Consider the following 16,086-nt stretch of genomic DNA (forward strand, 5'->3'; position numbering starts at 1 on the left):
TCCCCCAAAAATATGTTTTATTTTATGTGTTATCTAGAATAGCATCTACCAGTATTCTCATCTCCGGTTGGTTGAGTAACCGTTGGGCCTAGGAATAAAAGGCCCATTGGCCTGTTCCGGGTTGGCCATCCCATATGACTCCACATCATGAGAAAATCACTAGTTAAGAGGTATCCCTTGCAAAAGTTACTCTCAAACTCCACTCACGACAACAAGTTTGTCAAAACTTATCAACATGGTGTTGATAGGTTTTGATGAACTTTATTTTTTGATGAAACTTTATTCTTTTGCACATGAAACTTGTGTTCCTTATTGAAGTAAACGTGTGCTCTCCTCCGTAATAAACGTGCACTCCTAATGATAGTGTAGTTGTACTTTCCACGTCTAGCGCATTTGTATTCCACATGTAATGTACTTTTTACTCCCCTATGTAGTGCCCTGTGTGCTTCATGGCAGAGCATAGCTGTTCTCCCCTACTTAGAACATTTAGTGCCTTTGTTGTCCTTGCATAATGCATATGTGCTTCCTGATGGGAACACAATGATGCTTCACCGTGGGGCTACAACGCACGCTACAAACACGTACCATTTAAAAAAACAGAAAAAATCGGGAAAACAAAACAAACGGGGAAACCCAAAAAAACTAAGAGAGTGAAAAACCCAGGCAAAATTGAAATAAAGAGGTTTAAACGAAACACCTGATAAGCTGAAGCTCTGCCAGTAAAGAGTCGATCATTCCTCAAAAGAAAAAAAAAGATATCCCTAAATAATTAAAAGGAAAAAGAAGAATGAAAAGAAACGAAACACAACCGTGTACCGGGCAGCCAGGAGGAAGATATACAAAGCAGAGTCGGTGATACAACTTCACATTACGTGCCGTTCCGTGTAACCGGGATAAATCTCCTAGTTTTTTTACCTGATCACAATACTCAGCGCACTTATTACGACCACCACGACCCGTGCAAGCTAGTAACTCCACATGACCCACGAAACGTCGCGCGCGAGCCAGAATACGTACTCAATTAAACGGAAAAAGAAGAATGAAAAGAAACAAAACACAACCGTGTACCGGGCCGCCAGGAGGAAAGCCGGTGATACAACATCACGTTACGTGCCGTTCCGTCTCACCGGGATAAATCTCCTAGTTTTTTTACCTGATCACAGTACTCAAGAGCCTGCGCACTTATTACGACCACCACGACCCGTGCAAGCTAGTAACTCCATAGGACCCACGAAGCGTCGTGCGCGAGGTACAGTAGAATGAAAAGAAACGAAAGACAACCGTGTACCGGGCCGCCAGGAGGAAGATATACAAAGCAGAGCCGGTGATAGAACATCACATTACGTGCCGTTCCGTGTTACCGGGATAAATCTCCTAGTTTTTTGACCTGATCACAGTACTCAACAGCCCGCACACTTATTATGACCACCACGACTCGTGCAAGCTAGTAACTCCATACGACCTACGAAACGTCGCGCGTGAGCAACAATACGTACTCAATTAAAAGGAAAAAAGAAGAATGAAAAAAAACGAAACACAACCGTGCACCGGGCCGCCAGAAGGAAGATATACAAAGTAGAGCCGGTGATACAACATCAAGTTACGTGCCGTTCCGTGTCACCGGGATAAATCTCCTAGTTTTTTTTTTTACCTGATCACAGTACTCTACTCAACGGCCTGCGCACTTATTATGACCACCACGACCCGTGGAAGCTAACTCCACACGATCCACGAAACGTCGCGCGCGAGCCACAGTACGTGCTAGTAGCGCAGCGCGCATGTGGCCGGCCTAACGTGAGACTCTGGGGCGCGCGGAGACGGAATGGCGTCTACGGGGAGGGGATCGGGGCGGCAGAGCTGCCCGGAATCACGCCTTCTGCCGCTCGCCGCATGCAGGGGGACTGCCGGACTGCGGGGGCGGCGGCGGCTGGGAGCGGGTCCGCAGGAGGCTTCCGTCCGATCGGGACAACGGACGGAGGAGCGATGATCGTGGGGAGTTGACGGGAACAGGATTCGGCGGCGGCTGATGGATACGCGCGCGTGGATTTTGGGTAAGGCGGCAGGTTTGTTTGTTGACCTGGGAGGCACGAGGGTGAGCCGTCCCGGGATTACCAAGAGCTAGCTTGCCACGTACCTTACGTGCCCAACCGAAATAACGGTCTCGCTCATGTGTAGTACTCATGAGTATATTTTGCCTTGTGCTCACGAAACGTCACGCACAAGGGCTTCACTTTAGGTGGGCCACCTTGAAGGTCACAAAGCTGCATATCATTAATAAAGCCGCGTCGAGTTCGGGTGAAGAGGTGATCCGTCATTCTTTTCTTCAATGGCTGTTGTGATGGTGCCGGAGGCAGGTGATGGGCGTTGGTGTCAAGCTTAAAGATGTTCTGTTATCTTTTCAGTTTTGTCATGTCGGTCTTTATGTGACTTGTACGTTGATCTTTATGATATGAATGAGGCACGTACTACCATGAAAAAAAAGAGTATTGGAAGAACTTTGAACCACGTCGGAGTACATGCTAAAAAAAACTGGCTCCATCTGATGATTATTTCACTGGTTGTATGTACATCTAATACATAATGCAGAAATAAAAAGTCTGATTAAGTTTAGTAAGGCTTGCAAGTGCCAATGTGACATGGTCCCGATCGATCGACCTAAGGTTGAAGGGTTGGGCTAGAAATCAGTCGACTGATTTTTTTGAATTGGGTCAGTCGATCATTTCGAATGCCAGATCCACATCCAACGGCTCCCAACCTTTCTTCTACCTATGTCTTTTCCTCTTCTCCAGTCCGCCGCCCGGGCCGCCGGCCGAACCGCCTGCGACCACCACCCGCGGCCGGCAGCGCTCCCGTGCAGCCTCGCCGCCCTGCCCTCCCCGTAACCGCCCCCCACAGCAGGTCTAGCCGCCGCCCCCGGCCATCCCTCTATGGTCGCCGGTGTTTAGTTTTTTTCTCCGGTGAAGTGCACCACCGCCCCCACCCTGAACCCTAAGATAGATACTGGGATAGCCCTTCCTTCTCCTTCCTTACCTCCTGATGAGGACATAGACCTGGGGTAGCGCAATAGGCCTGACCTATACCTCCTACCTAAGGTCCTTGTCCTAGAAGCAAAGAGGTTCAAGAGTAAATAGAGGGGACCCAACAAAGGTGTCGAGTGTAATCCACTCGACCTACCATTCACTCGGAGACCCCCCTTTGTTTCTGTCACTCGACCATTAAACCACTCGACGTGCAGAAGACCTAAAGCCACTCCGCACAGCAACGGTCGGGCATTTACTCTTAGACTTAATAGTCATTTATATTACTTTACTACAGACGTTACCTGTAACGCTCCTGCTTTATGAACATTGAATTCCTTGTAACATGGGCTGGTCGGGGTCCTGGCGCACTCTATATAAGCCACCCCCCTCCACTGGCACAAGGGTTCGCACCCCTTGTAACACACACGCATATAATCCAGTCGACCGCCTCCGGGCTCCGAGACGTAGGGCTGTTACTTCCTCCGAGAAGGGCCTGAACTCGTAAAACTCGTGCGTACAGCTTCTCCATAGCTAGGACCTTGCCTTTACATCCCTACCCCCCATTCTACTGTCAGACTTAGAACCACGACAGTTGGCGCCCACCGTGGGGCCGGTGTTTTAGCGACTTGTTGGAGAAGTTGCAATTTTTCCGATCCCCATCAGCATGGTTTCAGGCGGAGGATTGACCGAGGGCCGCGAGATCCGTCTCGACGCGCTCGTGTTCGTCGCAGACGACTCCGCTTGGCTCCAAGAGGCTCCACTCGACGTCGAGGCGCTCCCCGTCCGCGGGGCAACGCAATTTCGCGCGTGCGTCCGCGGCGTCCTCCTGCGGCAGTCGTCGACCCAGTATCGGTCGGCTCCTGTGGCGTCTTCACTTCCTGCAGCCCGCCGGCACAAGCGTTCCGGTCGGTCGAGGCTCCAGCGGCGGGTGAGGCACGCGGTGGCTCGCCAGTCGGCCACCCCTCAAGTCGCGGCAATCGAGCCCGACGAAACTCTCTACGGCCAGTTCGACTGGCTCCGTTGAGACCGCATCCGAGTGCGACAGCAGTGACCCTGCGGCGGAAGTCCTGATGGTCAACGGACCACGCGGTCCTCTTGGCTTCCCCTGCGTCGACGGTGGTGATGGCGGAGGCGATCCGTCGCGTGCCCACGAGGAGTACCGCCCCGAGCCCCTCTCTTCGCAGCAGAGGGAAGAGCTTCGCCACCGTAACATGGATGCACTTCACACTCCTATCGTTGGAGAAACCCCCGAGGCCCGGGCCTTGGAGGAGGTGCGCCTGACCAACTTGGCTGAGTGCACTCGACTGGAGAATCTCCAGCACACACTCGACGAGCGTGCTCGGCAGCGAGTTCCTGAATCCAGTCGACGTCAACTCTTTCCGCCTCCAACCCTAGTATATCGAACTCCGATCCAGAATCTCACAGCTGCTGCCCGAATAGCAGAGTCGATTCAGCCTTCCTAGTCGGAGGCTGGTAGGGGTTTGATGCAGATCCGGGCTTTGCTCCGGGCGGCGGGGGAGCAGAACACAGCTGTGTCACAGTCTCAGAATAGGATTCATAGTAGGTCTGTGATGGCAGATACAGTTCAGTCAGCTCACAGCCCGAGATCGCCTCCAAGGCGTGAGGGACGTGGAGATCGACAGGATCAGTACAGGAACCGTGAGCAGTACGATCGTCGTCGAGTACCCACGCCTCCCCCAAGGAGTGGGTCATACGCGCCTCGGCAACACGATGACAGACGCCCTCACAGTGGTGGGCGAAGGATTCCAGTTGACCCCCGGGAGCCGGGCTTTGACGCGAGATCCATTCTCGTTCAAGGTCTGGTTGACAGGAACAGAGCACACAGAGATGGCCACGATAGAGATTACCCGACCGGCAGCAGGGTGCATGTTTCAGGTCCCGAGTGTTTCAGCAGAGCCATCAGAGCAGCTGTGATTCCTCCCAACTTCAGGTTAGCGACTGGAGTCAGCAAGTTCACTAGTGAATCCAAGCCTGACACTTGGCTTGAGGACTACCGAGTGGCTGTGCAGATTGGTGGTGGTAATGATGAAGTGGCCATGAAGCACCTTCCTCTGATGTTAGAGGGCTCTGCCAGAGCGTTGTTGAATCAGCTAGCACCTGGCAGTATTTATAGCTAGGAAGAGCTTGCCCGAGTATTTGTCAGAACATTTGAAGGTACATGCAAACGGCCAGCAGGGCTGACAGAGCTACAGTCTTGTGTGCAGAAGTCGAATGAAACTTTGAGAGATTATATACAGAGATGGATCACGTTGCACCACACGGTGGAAAATGTGTCTGATCACCAAGCAATTTGTGCCTTCAAGAAAGGCGTCAAGTATCGGGAATTGAATCTGAAGTTCGGTCGGACCGGAGATATGTCTCTGAGTCGGATGATTGAAATTGCCACCAAGTATGCTAATGGTGAAGAGGTGGATCGGCTCCGGAGTGGCAAGCACAAAACAGTCGCCCACGAAACCGGGGGAGGGAACTCCAGTCGGAAGCAGAAGCGCAAAGCCGAGCCAGCTGCTCCCGGAGAAGCCTTAGCCGTGACTCAAGGAAAGTTCAAGGGGAAGCCCAAAGGGCCATGGAACCCCAAGAAGGTAAAAGATCAAGATGGAAATGATGTGTTAGATTTACCGTGCCACATTCACATCAAAAAAGATGAGGAGGGTAATCTCATTTACCCGAAGCATACCACTCGACAATGTCGTCTCCTAATCCAGCAATTCCGAGAGAAACAACCCAAAGAGAAAGAGAAAGAATCAGACAAGGTTGAGGATAAGGAAGAGGACGATGATGGTTACCCCCACGTCAATTCAACTCTGATGATTTTTGCTGATGTTGAGAGCAAAAGTCGACTGAAAGTCATCAACAGAGAAGTGAACATGGTCGCCCCAGCGACGCCCAGTTATTTGAAGTGGTCTCAGACTGCCATTACATTCGACCAGTCTGATCACCCAACACACATAGCCACCCCTGGGAGGCAAGCGTTGGTGGTCGACCCAGTCGTCGAAGGCACTCGGTTGACTAAGATTCTGATGGATGGTGGCAGCGGCCTGAATATACTGTATGCAGAGACCTTGAAAGGAATGGGCATTCCGATGTCCAGACTCAGTGAAAGCCATATGAGTTTCCATGGAGTTATTCCTGGCAAGAAGGCTGAATCACTCGGCCATATCGCCCTTGATGTGGTTTTCGGTGATTCCAAGAATTACCGCAAAGAAAAGTTGACGTTTGAAGTCGTCGATTTCCAGAGTGCTTATCATGCTATCCTGGGCAGGCCGGCTTATGCACGTTTTATGGCTCGACCATGCTACGTGTACCTCAAATTGAAGATGCCTGGTCCCAAAGGAGTGATCACTATCACTGGCAATCGGAAGAAGGCAGAAGAGTGCTTCCAGAAGGGCTCAAAGATCGCCGATGCACAAATGGCAGTAGTGGAATTGCAAGAGTATCAAAAGAACGCAGATCCGAGTGATTTGTTGCGAGCAAAGAAGCCTGCCACGGATTCAGCATTTCAGTCGGCTGGTGAAATGAAGCCGATTCATATTCACCCGACCGATCCCAATGCTGCTCCGACTCACATTTCAACAATGCTCAACTCCAAATAGGAAGAAGCGCTCATCCAGTTCCTCCATGAGAATTGGGACATCTTTGCATGGAAACCTTCCGACATGCCGGGTGTTCCCAGGGGGCTGGCTGAGCACCGTTTGCAAGTCGACCCAAAAGTGAAACCAGTCAAAGAACATCGTCGACGGTCCACCGTACAGAAGAGAAAAGCGATCGGTGAAGAAGTAGCTCGGCTCCTAGCAGCTGAGTTTATCCGAGAGATTTACCACTCCGAGTGGCTAGCCAATGTTGTCATGGTCCCCAAGAAGGAAGACTCACTTCGCATGTGCATTGACTTCAAGCATATCAATCGGGCCTGCCCGAAAGATCACTTTCCTCTACCCCGCATCGATCAAATAGTCGACTCGACTGCAGGGTGTGAGCGCTTGTCCTTTTTGGACGCTTATTCCGGGTGTCATCAGATCCGACTGTATGGACCCGATGAGATAAAAACAGCTTTCATCACTCCATTTGTGCTTCTATTATGTCACCATGCCATTCGGCCTGAAGAATGCTGGAGCTACATTCATGAGGATGATTCAGAAGTGTTTACTCACTCAAATCAGTCGGAATGTGGAAGCATACATGGATGACATTGTGGTCAAGTCACGTAAAGGTTCCGACCTGCTGGTTGACCTTGCTGAAACTTTTGCCAACCTCGGAAGGTATGATATCAAGCTTAATCCATCAAAGTGCACATTCGGAGTTCCGGGCGGAAAATTACTCGGTTTTCTCGTTTCCGAATGAGGGATCGACGCTAACCCAGAGAAAGTTGGTGCCATTCTCCGAATGAAACGCCCTGTGCGTGTGCACGATGTTCAGAAGCTTACAGGTTGTTTGGCCACCTTAAGTCGATTCATTTCTCGCCTCGGTGAAAAGGCATTGCCTCTTTACCGACTGATGAAGAAGTCTGATAAGTTCGAGTGGACTCCTGAAGCTGATGCAGCATTTGCAGAGCTCAAAGCCCTACTTTCCACCCAGCCGGTGCTTGCTTCCCCAATCAGCAAAGAGCCTTTACTGCTTTACATTGCAGCCACTGGACAAGTCGTCAGTACAGTACTTACAGTCGAGCGGGAAGAAGAAGGAAAAGCCTATAAAGTTCAGCGCCTAGTATATTATGTTTCTGAAGTTTTGACTCCATCAAAGCAAAGATATCCACATTATCAGAAGCTTGTTTATGGGATTTATATGACCACGAAGAAGGTTGCACATTATTTCTCTGACCACTCCATTACAGTCGTCAGCGACGCTCCATTATCAGAGATTCTGAACAACAGAGATGCAACTGGTCGAGTGGCAAAGTGGGTGATTGAACTTCTTCCCTTGGATATCAAGTTTGAGGCAAAGAAAGCTATCAAGTCCCAAGCAATAGCAGATTTCCTCGCCGAGTGGATCGAACAGCAACTGCCGACTCAAGTCCACTCGGAGCACTGGACCATGTTCTTTGATGTTTCCAAGATGCTGAATGGTTCCGGTGCTGGGGTGGTACTGGTATCCCCCCGAGGAGACAAGCTCAGATATGTTCTCCAGGTTCACTTTAATTCCTCCAATAACGAAGCGGAATATGAACCACTCTTATATGGGTTACGTATGGCCATCTCACTCGGCGTCCGTCGCCTCATGGCCTACGGCGACTCAGATTTGGTAGTCAATCAAGTGATGAAGGAGTGGGACGTCAGAAGCCTAGCTATGACTGGTTACTGTAATGCGGTGAGGAAGTTGGAAAAGAAGTTTGAGGGGTTAGAGCTCCATCATATACCCCGACTGAAAAATCAAGCAGCCGATGATTTGGCAAAGATAGGTTCCAAGAGGGAAGCCATTCCCAGCAACGTGTTTTTGGAACACATTCATACACCTTCAGTTCAAGAAGATCCTTTCACTGAAGAGCCCCCGCAGCCTAAGAGCGCCACAGATCCGACTGAAGTCGAAGTCCCAGCCGTGGTCGACCTGATCATGGAGGTTTTGGTCATCACTCCCGACTGGACAGTGCCATACATTGCGTATATCCTTAGGAAAGAACTCCCAGAGGATGAAGAAGAGGCTCGACAGATCGTCCGTCGATCCAAAGCCTTTACTGTGATAAAAGGACAAATGTTTAGGGAAAGTGTAACTGGAGTCAGCCAGAAATGCATCACACCAGAAGAAGGTCGAGTGTTCCTCAACGACATCCACTCGGGGACCTGTGGTCATCATGCATCCTCTCGGACCATTGTGGCCAAAGCATACCGAGCCGGATTTTATTGGCCACGAGCAAATGAAATGGCGAAATATATAGTCGACAAATGTGAAGGCTGCCAGTTTTACTCCAATATGTCCCATAAGCCTGCGTCAGCCCTGAAGACTATTCCACTCGTCTGGCCCTTTGCCGTTTGGCGGTTGGATATGGTTGGACCCCTGAGGACTGGTAGGAGCGGCTTCACTCATGTGCTTGTAGCAGTCGACAAGTTTACCAAGTGGATTGAAGCCAAGCCTATCAAGAATCTTGAAGCCAGTACTGCCGTCAGCTTCATCAGAGAATTGACATTCAGATATGGAGTTCCGCACAGCATCATCACTGACAACGGGTCGAACTTCGATTCTGATGAGTTCAGAGCCTTCTGTGCTTCCCAAGGCACGCGAGTCGACTATGCTTCAGTCGCCCACCCCCAGTCGAATGGACAAGCATAAAGAGCAAATGGCTTGATTCTCAAAGGACTGAAACCCCGACTGATGCGTGATCTCAAACATGCAGCAGGCGCCTGGGTCGATGAACTTCCATCAGTTCTTTGGGGATTGAGGACAACTCCCAATCGGTCGACTGGCCGAACTCCATTCTTCTTGGTTTATGGAGCTGAAGCTGTTCTACCGAGTGACTTGCTTCACAATGCACCCCGAGTCGAGCTCTTCTCTGAAGATGAAGCAGAATAGGCCCGGCAGGATGCAGTCGATCTCCTAGAGGAGGAAAGAGAGATGGCCTTAATCCGGTCGACCATTTATCAGCAAGACTTGCGTCGATTCCACGCCAGAAACGTGAGGGGGCGAGCCTTTCAAGAGGGAGACTTGGTTCTTTGAGTGGATCAACAGAAACCACACAAGCTCGCCCCTGCTTGGGAAGGTCCCTTCATTGTCACCAGAGTTCTCCACAATGGAGCATACCATGTTTACAATGTCGAGCATCAGAAAGACGAGCCACGGGCTTGGAACGCGGAGCTGCTCCGCCCCTTTTATACTTAAGTACTCATTCGGATGAGATGTAATAAGAAGTACCTTTGTAGTTTGTTTATCAAAGACAAGAGCTTTACAGTCTTCCTAAATGGTTGTTGTTACTTTTGTTTACTCTGAAATCCCCCAGTGGGTGACTTTGCCACGAATCCGTTTCGCCTAAGTTTGAAAAATCCTACCGAGTGGTGAGCAAGCCTCTCACTCGGGGACTTAGCCACGAATCCGTTTCGCCTAAGTTTGTAAAATCCTACCGAGTGGAGAGCAACCCTCCCACTCGGGGGCTTAGCTGCAGTCCAGTACTCGCCTAAGTTTGAAAAATCCCACCGAGTGATGAGCAAGCCTCTCACTCGGGGGGCTTAGCTGCAGTCCAGTACTCGCCTAAGTTTGAAAAATCCCACCGAGTGATGAGCAAGCCTCTCACTCGGGGGCTTAGCTGCAGTCCAGTACTCGCCTAAGTTTGAAAAATCCCACCGAGTCATGAGCAAGCCTCTCACTCGGGGGCTTAGCTGCAGTCCAGTACTCGCCTAAGTTTGAAAAATCCCACCGAGTGATGAGCAAGCCTCTCACTCGGGGGCTTAGCTGCAGTCCAGAACTCGCCTAAGTTTGAAAAATCCTACCGAGTGGTGAGCAACCCTCCCACTCGGGGGCTTAGCTGAAGTCCAGTACTCGCCTAAGTTTGAAAAATCCCACCGAGTGATGAGCAAGCTTCTCACTCGGGGGCTTAGCTGCAGTCCAGTACTCGCCTAAGTTTGAAAAATCCCACCGGTGATGAGCAAGCCTCTCACTCAGGGGGCTTAGCTGCAGTCCAGAACTCACCTAAGTTTGAAAAATCCTACCGAGTGGTGAGCAACCCTCCCACTCGGGGGCTTAGCTGCAGTCCAGTACTCGCCTAAGTTTGAAAAATCCTACCGAGTAGTGAGCAACCCTCCCACTCGGGGGCTTGGTTGCAGTCTAGTACTCGCCTAAGTTCGAAGTCCATCCCTATCCGCATGGACGACGAGGTGCAGGTCGACTGCAACCTTCTCCTTCGGAGCTGCGCCACAAGTACAATGTGCGCTCCATCCCTATCTGCAAGGACGACGAGGTGCAGGTCGACTGCAACCTTCTCCTTCGGAGCTGCGCCACAAGTACAACGTGTGCTCCTACCCTATCCGCAAGGACGACGAGGTACAGGTCGACTGTAACCTTCTCCTTTGGAGCTGCGCCACAAGTACAACGTACGCTCCATCCTCGTCCGCAAGGACGATGAGGTACAGGTCGACTGGGATCTCCTCCTCAGAGTTGCATCTCAAGTACAAAGATTATTCCGAGTAAAGAGCCAAATCCACTCGAAGGCAAACACAAGCATATTCAGAGATAAACCAAGTTCAGATAAGTCCTAAAGTTCCGGACGACGGATCAAAAGTATTCGAGCACCAAGCCCGAAGAAGTTTAACGATTACACAATCACTCGGCATTCCGAGGCAAATAAAAGTGGAGCATAATGTTTTTCGGTCACGCGTCAGGAGAAGGACTGGCTGGGCCGCAGAAACTATCAAGGTCTATGCTGTCTGCAATGCGAGTGGCAGCGTCAAGAAAAGTGTCCATGAAGGATTGGAAGGTGTGCCTCTTTGTGTTAGCAACCTTGAGCTCCGCCAGCATGTCTTCTTTGACGTCTTTGCAGTGCACTCGGACCAAGGACAACGCGACATCAGCGCCACAGCGAGCAGATGACTTCTTCCACTCTTGCACTCGGTCAGGTATTTGATTCAGTCGAGCCATCAGAGACTCGAGATCTTGAGACAGTTCCGCCTAAGGCCAGAGTTCAGCATCAACCCGAGTCATCGCTGCCTTCAGGCGAGCAAGATAAGCAACCGCGCTGTCCATGCGAGATTCCAACCGCAGCACATTCATCGCAACATCATCCTTGACTGGACAATTTATGGGATCGAGACCCGTCTCGACCCGCCCAGTTTCCGCTTCAAAGTCTTGGCAAAGCTCTGCATAGTCGAGTAAACGATGAGTCGACGATATAATCAAGCTGGACAGTCGACCGTAATAAGTCAGTCAATCATCAGTACCTTCAAGTTTTAGGACCAGCTTTGCAGCAAGCTGGCGCAGATAAGACTCCAACTCACCCTTCTTGGCCTTGGGACTCCCAAGCTCGTCAGTCAGCTTGTCCTTGTCTTTCTTCAGTCGCTCGACCTCCCGATTGGCGTCAGAGACAGCAGCCTTCAGTTTGGAGTTCTCCTCTTCTAACTTACCGACTGAAGCAAGCTTCTTGTCAACAAGCGCCGTTTTCTCTCGCGCTTCCTTCTGTGCAGCAGCAAGATCCAGATCCTTCTTCTCCAAAGCCTGCTTCATTTTCTCTAAAGAAATAACATTCTTCAGACGGGCTTGGAGTTGACGGTTTTCACTACATACATCTGCTCGAGTGGAGTCACTCGGTTCAAAAAATGGAAAGGAGAAGGGCCGGCAGTGAGAAAGACAGTTGTCGATTGGTTACCTCCCATGGCAGCTACTTCATCACGAGTAGTATTGAGATTCTTCTGGGCCAATTCCATATCAAGGTTGAGGCTGATTTGCTGCTTGTTCATTGCAGAAAGCTGAGCCCCAAGATCACAAGATTTCTGCAGTTTAAGCCATATCAATTGACCAGGATAAAAAGACATCACAGAGATAGCTACTCTAAGACTACCACCGAATCAAACATTCAACGGCAGTCTCGGGGACTACACCCAGTGGGTGCACTTGGCGTGCCCCACTGGTTTGAATAAACACTCGACATGGTCTGCCCAGTGCGAGAGTAAAAAACAGTTATCAGACCATAGTCGACTGCCCGCAGTCAACCACGGTCTCGGGGACTACACCCAGTGGGTGCACTTCGCGTGCCCCCACTAGTTCTGGTGTCATTCGACTTGGCCAGTCCAGACCGAGTGACAAAATTCAGATTCTCATACCACAGTCGACTGCCCGCAGTCAACTATGGTCTCGGGGACTACACCCAGTGGGTGCACTAAGAGTGCCCCCACTAGTTCAAAAATTCAATCCAAGATGACTCAAATTGACTCGTGCAACTTCAAAATAGTCACACCCCAGTGGGTGATCGGACGAGAAATATGATCAATCGGAAATCAACTAACCTGGACATTGGTCTGTAGAGCAGCTCCGGCGTTGAAGGCCACCTGACTGGCCTCATGCACCACTTTCATCTGCCCCATCACAAGGTTCAACTGAAGGAGAGCTTCCTTGGCGGCAGACGGTGGGTCGTCCGGGGTTTGATACGCAGTAAAAAGCGATGATGGCAGAGCAGTTGGAGCAACGTCTAGGTCTGATGTGTGGGGTTGTATTGGTACACCAGAAGTCTGAGCAGCTGATCCTGATGGGCAATCAGTCGACAGCGGGATAGCGAAAGTGACGTTGGTACGTGCCAGATCTGACGATCGCTCGACGGCCGTCCCAGGCATATTAGTCGACTGAGGAACCTGGCCCTCAGGCGCTTTCCCGCTCAGTTCCTTGTCCCTCCTCCTCCTTCCCCTCAGCGGCACTTCTTCTTCATCGCCCGGGAGCACAACAACGTCCCGTGGCGCTGCAACAAACAGAGAAAGTCAACGAGATAGCTGACAAACAATCCAGTCGTCCAAATAAACTCGAGTCGGGCAAACTTACTGGCTTTGGAGGTAGTTGCGTCGTTGGTTTCCTCGTTGTCTGGGGTCTTGTCGATATCCATATCAGTCGCAGCCGAGGCCGGGCTGCAAAGGTTCGTCATCCACTCGGTCAGTACAAGAGAATCGGTCAGAACAAGAAAATACGGAGAGAACATTTACCCAGAAGCAACAGGAACATCCATCTTGATCCTAGGCAAGGTCTTCCGAGCCTTCGAAGGATTGATCTTGGGCTGCTTGGTGACCTTCTCAGCCAATTCTGGAGTCGAAGACCGAGCGCGCTTTTGAGATGGAGCGCTCGTGGCCACAGCCTTGCCGCGCCTGCCCGCGGGATCATGGCGCTGCTTGGATCGACGTTCAGAACGAGGTGGTGAGTCGGCTACCACCTCGTCGTCCGACTCATCGCTCTCATCTTCATCATCGTCGGCTGGTGACTCCCACTCGCCGCTCTCCTCCGCGCTGTCCTCGCCTTCATGGTACTGCTCCAGAGCTTGTTCGCCATTGGGCATTGAGTACATCTCTGTATAAATCTACAAAACAAGTAGCCGAGTGGAAATCAGTCGGATCAACAAACAGTCAGAAAACACATCCAAATTCAATCAGTTGTAATGGCCAAACCTTGTCTGGCTGGTTGCTGTCGCTGAAAGGTTTGACTCTCCTGGCGCCACTGGGGTTGTCCTTGTTCCCGGTGATGCCGCTCAGCCACTCGGCCACCGTTTTGGCCGTCACCTCCTCCGGATGAACCCGAGCGGTATCACCAGCCCCGGAGTACATCCACATGGAGTGGTCACGAGCTTGGAGTGGTTGAATGCGCCGACTAAGAAACACCTTGATTGATCAGTCGAACTACCCTCTCGACCAACATGCCCGTCTCCGCCTTCTCCGCGGCGGTCACTTTCAACGAAGATGGAGTCTGAACACGATCAAAAGAGAAAGGGGGAAGTCCAGTCGAGTGGCCTCGGGTAGCGATATCCTGGCAATAGAACCAGGTCGACTGCCAGCCCCTGACCGACTCAGGGAGAGTCATCGGAGGGAAGGAACTCCTCTTCCTCTTCTGAATACCCAGACCCCCACACATCTGGATAACATGGGTTTTCTCGTCGTTCGAGTTTGCTTTCTTCACTGATTGGGAGCGGATAGTGAAAATGTGCTTGAAAAGACCCCAGTGCGGTCGACACCCCAGGAAATTCTCGCACATGGACACGAATGCGGCAAGATATGTGATGGTGTTGGGAGTAAAATGATGGAGTTGAGCCCCGAAGAAATTCAAGAAACCTCGAAAGAAGGGGTGTGGAGGAAGCGAGAAGCCGCGGTCGACATGGGTGGCGAGCAGAACACACTCACCCGGTCGCGGCTGTGGCTCCGTTTCCCCCTCCGGCAGCCGCGCAGACTCGTGGATGATCAGCCCTAGCTCGGGCATATCGTCCAGGTCTTCCTGCTGAAGTGAGGATCGGATCCAATCTCCCTGGATCCAACCCGACGGCAGCCCCCAGCGCGATGAAGATCCCCGATTCGTCTTCTTGCTTTTCGCCGCCCCCGTCGCCTTCTTCGCGCGTTCCAGCGCCGCCGTTCTCTCCTTCCCCATGGCGGCGGAGCGGCGGCGTCGAGGGTGGAGAAGCCGAACGAGGTAAAGGAGCAAGAGGAAGAAGAGGGAGAATGGGCACGCACAGTGCAGACGCCTCGGCCTCGCCGCTTTTAAGGGCCTACTTCCGAGTGGCTGACGCGTGGGTCCGGGCGATCCTGTCAAATCCCTTAACAGTCGCACACGGGATACGTGGCGAAAAAGATGGCGCGGAAATCGAAACGCCCTGCTTATCCACTCCGCTTACCACGGCGCGCTCCGCCTCGCGCGCTTCCACCAAAATTTCGAATCCCGCAAAATCCAGGATTCTCTACAACCGATCACGCCAAAGATTCCATGTCAAACATAACACTCGACGGATGACGTTATAAAACCAGTCGGTCATTTCTGAATCGATCAAGGCGACTGAAGCGAAGCCAAAGTTCCAACAATTGGCATCCATTTGGAGATGAAAGCAAGAGCCAGAGCAAAGTCAACTTCAACCTTCTTTTCACTCGGACCTCAATCCATTCGGGGGCTAATGATGAGGACATAGACCTGGGGTAGGGCAATAGGCTTGACCTATACCTCCTACCTAAGGTCCTTGTCCTAGAAGCAAAGAGGTTCAAGAGTAAATAGAGGGGACCCAACAAAGGTGTCGAGTGTAATCCACTCGACCTACCATTCACTCGGAGACCCCCCTTTGTTTCTGTCACTCGACCACTAAACCACTCGACGTGCAGAAGACCTAAAGCCACTCCGCGCAGCAACGGTCGGGCATTTACTCTTAGACTTAATAGTCATTTATATTACTTTACTACAGACATTACCTGTAACGCTCCTGCTTTATGAACATTGAACTCCTTGTAACGTGGGCTGGCCGGGGTCCTGGCGCACTCTATATAAGCCACCCCCCTCCACTGGCACAAGGGTTCGCACCCCTTGTAACACACACGCATATAATCCAGTCGACCGCCTCCGGGCTCCGTGACGTAGGGCTGTTACTTCCTCCGAGAAGGGCCTGAACTCGTAAAACTCGTGCGTACAGCTT

Source organism: Aegilops tauschii, chromosome 2 (assembly GCF_002575655.3).
Source record: "Aegilops tauschii subsp. strangulata cultivar AL8/78 chromosome 2, Aet v6.0, whole genome shotgun sequence".
In the NCBI taxonomy this organism is placed as follows: domain Eukaryota; kingdom Viridiplantae; phylum Streptophyta; class Magnoliopsida; order Poales; family Poaceae; genus Aegilops; species Aegilops tauschii.